Source organism: Alligator sinensis, unplaced genomic scaffold (genome assembly GCF_000455745.1).
Source record: "Alligator sinensis unplaced genomic scaffold, ASM45574v1 scaffold544_1, whole genome shotgun sequence".
In the NCBI taxonomy this organism is placed as follows: Eukaryota; Metazoa; Chordata; order Crocodylia; family Alligatoridae; genus Alligator; species Alligator sinensis.
Window position 1 is genome coordinate 2,324,333 of NW_005841937.1, and position 5,081 is coordinate 2,329,413.

Below are 5,081 nucleotides of genomic sequence, written 5' to 3' on the forward strand. Positions count from 1 at the left end.
CACCCAGCACTCTTCCCTGCCTATGCAGGGGGTCAGACTCGATGATCTCAAGCAAATCCCGGGACGTCTCAAGCAAATCCCGGGACGTCTCTCAAGCAAATCCCGGGACGTCATTCTCCCCCTGTACTCGGCCTTAGTGAGGCCGCAGCTGGAGTACTGTGTCCAGTTTTGGGCTCCACAATTCAAAAAGGATGTGGAGAAGCTTGAGAGAGTCCAGAGAAGAGCCACGTGCATGATCAGAGGTCAGGGAAGCAGACCCTACGATGACAGGCTGAGAGCCGTGGGGCTCTTTAGCCTGAAAAAGCGCAGGCTTAGGGGTGATCTGATGGCCACCTACAAGTTTATCAGGGGTGACCACCAGCATCTGGGGGAACGTTTGTTCACCAGAGCGCTGCAAGGGATGACGAGGTCGAATGGTCACAAACTACTTCAAGATCGTTTCAGGCTGGACATAAGGAAGAACTTCTTTACTGTCCGATCCCCCAAGGTCTGGAACAGCCTGCCACCGGAGGTGGTTCAAGCGCCTTCATTGAACACCTTCAAGATGAAACTGGATGATTATCTTGCTGGGATCCTATGACGCCAGCTGACTTCCTGCCCTTTGGGCGGGGGGCTGGACTCGATGATCTTCTGAGGTCCCTTCCAGCCCTGATGTCTATGAAATCTATGAAATCTATGATCCCTGAGGTTTATCCCTGGGGATAGTTGGCATAGGTGGCTGTAGCCTTGGCTTTATTCGGGGCCCTTGATAGATTGGGTGCAGCCAGGGGTTTGGGTGGGAATTTGGTGATTTCCCTAGCATTTGGCTAGGCTGATTTGCCTGATTTGATTCCCTGTGGCTGATTTGTCTAGCATTTAGGGGCTTGGGAAGGAATGTGTGGCTTCATTTGTTAGCGGTGGCCTGCAGTTTGGGATATGTGGTACAATTTGCTTTTAGTTGAGCACAGTCTAGGTCCCTAGGGAGTGGGTACTCTGGTTTGGTTTTAGATAGGTGTTCAGGTAGATAAGGGACCGAGATAAAATAGGGGGTTGAATGGGCTTAGAACAGGTGGAGGATTCAACCTCTTGTCCCTTCTCTACTGCCTCGTGTAACAAACTTTTACTGTTGTTCCCTTCACTGATCTCCCTCATCGTCCTCCCCAGTCTTGTCTTGCCCTGTCTCTAGTCTCCTCTGTGGCCTCTCTTGCTTTTCTCCATTCCCTTCTGCCCTATTCTATTGTTCTCTGGTCCTACCTGCTTCCTCTCTTAGTTTGTTGCCCCCTGCTCATGGTCCCATTCTCTTCTCTCTTGCTTGGCATTTCCCCTTTTCAGTTGTCCTCTTAGTGCCACCTTGGGTCCATCCTACTGACTGCTGTATTCCCCACAGGTTTGTATTCCCTGATTCTGATTATTGTTCTCCCAGTCCTACATTTTTTCCCTTGCCCCTGATGTGCTGTACCTTTGTCCACTGGTTCCTATTCACACCTCACTTCCTCTCTCAATGTTTCAGCTCGGTTCCTGTTCGCCCTTTAGCATGGTCCACTTCTTCCTTGTGTCCCGTCCTCCCCCTTCTCCTGTTGCACTTGCCTTCATGACCTACAGTTCTGTTCGTTGCCATCTCTGTGTCTCTTCTTTTCCTAGTCTATTGTTTCTGTGACCTCTCTCTCTTCATGTGTTAGTGCCTCATCTCCATCAAAGCTGATAGCAGACGTTTCTTTGTGGCTGTGCCTGAGGCTGCTGGAGGAGCCTGTGCTAGCTTAAGTTTTAGTGATGGAGAGTGGGGAAAGTTTTGGGCCCAGATGATGGCTGCTGAGGGCAGGGCTCCAAGAGCTAAGTGAAGAGCATGGGTAGGCAGAGCCCTTTGAGGATAGTGGTGATAATGCCTGTTCTATACACTTCTCCCTTAGCTGTGGGACATAAGCATCCACCTGCCCTACCCCTGTCCTCAGAGCCTAACCTACCTGTGCCCTTTGACATGGCCTGCATGAGCCCTTTCAGCCTCAACCATCAACACAGTCTCAGACTTTCTCCAGTCTTCACGACTAATGCATGAGCCAGCTCAGGCAGCCCCAGGGTCCTGCCTGGTCCATTCTGCGTCATGCTGCCTCTTGGTCTGTCCAGCCCTACTTTCTGGACTTTTGGTCTCTTACCTCTCTCTTTATTTCCTATTTTATCTGCAGTTCCCATTCTCATCTTCCAGGTGTTCTCGCTACCTTGATGTTTGTGTACTCCTTCCTCCTTTTCCATCTCAGTTTGTCATCCCTGTGGTTTCCTTTTCTCCCTGCTTCCCTTGCTGGTCTTCTCTGGCATCATAGCCCAGCCTGACCCTTGTCATATCATGCCTCTTCCTCCCTGTCCCAATCTTCTGTTTTCAGGTCTGCTGTCTCCTAGTCCTGCTTTGGTCCTCTCTTGGTGCATTATCTATCAATCCTGCCTCATGAACCCTCTCGCTACTTCCTGATCCCACCCCTTCCTGCCTCACTTTGCTTTCTTGACTCCATAGTTTTGCCTCATAGCCTGTCTTTGTCAGCTCCTGGTCTTATCTTGATTCTAGTCCTGCCCTCTTCTTTTCCCCTCCTCCTCCCTTTTGTGGCCTTGGATTAGGTGGAGGATTCCACCTTGTTGGATGTGGCTTAGCTCTGGTGTACAGGGTCCCTTGGTTAGGTGTAATTTAAGGATTCTAATGGGTGGACCTGACTTGGCTAGTTGATATCAGTAAAGCCTAGTTTGGGGTCAGTTGTACCCATTCCTCTTTCTCTCTCCCCTGGTCCTGTCTTCTCTTTCACTGTCTCTTCTTCCTTTGATCCATCATCCTTTCTTTAACCTCTTCTTCACTAGTTCTGTAATCTGCTGGACTGAATTAACCTATTTCTTCTGGAAGTCCCCTGTTTGTCCTTTGCCTCTTCCCTTCCCCTTTGGCTCAGGTTGCTCCTTCTCAGTTGTCCCCTTCACCTGCTTTGTCCTCTGAGGTCCATCCTACCTGATGACTTAAACTTGGAGTTCCCTGGCCCTTCCTCACTTCTCTCTTTGGCTCTTGTACCTCTGTCCTGTTCTATTCTGTCACATCTCTTTTGTGTCCATGTGCTCCTGTTCCTGTTGTACTTCTCCCCACCCCCAGTCAGTTGTTATGGGATAATTAAACTCCCCTGTCTTGTTTTCCACTCCTGCTTGGTCTATCACTTCCTCCTTTGCCTTCCTCTTTTGCTTCTTGCTCTCAGGTCCTACCTATTCCATGTCTTGTGTTTCAGCCCAATTTCTGTCCTTCCCTTTTCATTTCCCTTCTGCCTGTCTCCTGTTCCTTCCTCCTACTGTGGTTCTCTTCCTGGTCTGCTGTTCTGTTTTGCCACCACCTCTGCCTCTCTCCCTTCCTCCCTGGGTTGTTCCTGTGTCCTCCCTGTCTCCCAACTTGAAACTGTCATTTTTGCAGCCATACCATGTGGTTGGCCTGGTAGAGGGCTCTTGTGCCTGAGGCTGCTGGAGTTGCATGAGCTAGTATAAGTCTTGGGCTGCCTACAAACATTCAGGAACTGCAGTTGAAATCATGGGGCTTTACACTGTTTGGCTGTTGGGTTGGTGGGCTTGAGCCTGGGAGGTGGGCGGGGGCGGGCAGCAAGCAGCTGCTGGCTGGGCTTTGCCTGGCCAGAGCTGGAGGTGGTAGGGAGGGCAGGGTGGAACGAAGCCTCCTTGTCTCATGCTCCCCCTCGGCTACCCTGTGTGGGGTACTGTGGGAGAGTCAGGTTGGACCCATGAAGTGAGGGGGAGCTCCCTTCCCCCACCTGGGCCTCTTGACAGTGGCAACAGCCTCTGCCAGCTGGGTTTTGCCTAGCTGGAGGGGGTATGGGATAGCATGGAGCCCTCATCTCGTGGACCCAGCCTAGCTCCCCGCAATACTCCAGCCAGGTTTGCTGGTGGGGGGCACAAGGCAAGGAGGCTTGATTTCACCCCACACCCCCCGCCAGCATTTGGCTCGCAGCTGCCTGCTCAGCCCCACAAAGGGAATACGCTTGATCTTAGCCAAAAGCCCTAAGCCTTGAGGGAACACAAGTTCCCCAAGGTACTGTGTTCCATACTGCCTTCAGCTAATAGCTGATTTGACAAGGGTTTGTTTTTCATGCAATTGGCCATTTTAAAAGAGCTCTGAAGCCATGCATGTGCTATGTCAGGGTTAGGCAATATTTTTTGGCCAGAGTGCCAAAACCCTCCGCAATACCTACCTTGGAAGTGCTGGAGTGCCGGCATGCCAGAAAAACAAAATGAGGGCAGGAGGTATATGGCAAGATGCTCTGCTTGTGCCCCTTGCCCCCCACCCAAAGCCCCTGCCCCCCAGCATGGGCGCCATGGCCATCAGCAGCTACCCAGAAACTGGGCCAGCTGCAAATGTCTGCTGCCCCTCCACCCCAGCCCCAGCTGCCTCCCAGCTCCAGACCCGGGCTCCGGGGAGGCAGCACATTCCAGCAATGTCCCCTCACTGCTTCTGCAAAGCAGCATTGGAACCCAGTGTGGCAGGGTACAGCAAGGGGGAGGGAAGGTGCGCAGAAAGCTGCCTGCTCCCAGCTGCCCTGCCACACTTCCCCTTCAGGTGCGGGCAGCAGCGAGGGGCACAACCCTGCACTGTTGCCCATGCTGCTCCCAAGCAAACGGGAAGTGTGGCAGGGCAGCAGGGAGCAGGCAGCTTTCTGTGCCCCCCGCTGTGCCCTGCCGTGTAGGGTTCTAGTGCTGCTTTGCAGAAGCGGGGAGGGCAGCACAGCGGGGAGCACTGCTGGTATGTGCTGCCTCCCTGGAGCTGGGTCTGAGAGGCTGCTGGGGCCAGGGCCGGGGCGGAGAGGCAACAGATGTTTGCATCTTGTCCAGGTTCTGGGTAGCTGCTGATAGCCACGGAGCCTGGGCTGCTTGCAGCAGGGCTTCCATGGGAGCAGCCCGGGCTCCGTGACTATCAGCAGCTGCCCAGAGTTGGGGCCGGCTGCAGCTGGGAGCCTACAAACAGCTGCTGCCCTCCTGGCCATGGCCCTGGCTCCCAGGCTCCAGGAAGACAGCAGGTGCTGGCACTGTGCCCATTGGGGCTAAGGGCAGGGGGGGAGGAGGCGGGGGTTGGTGGCGCCCTC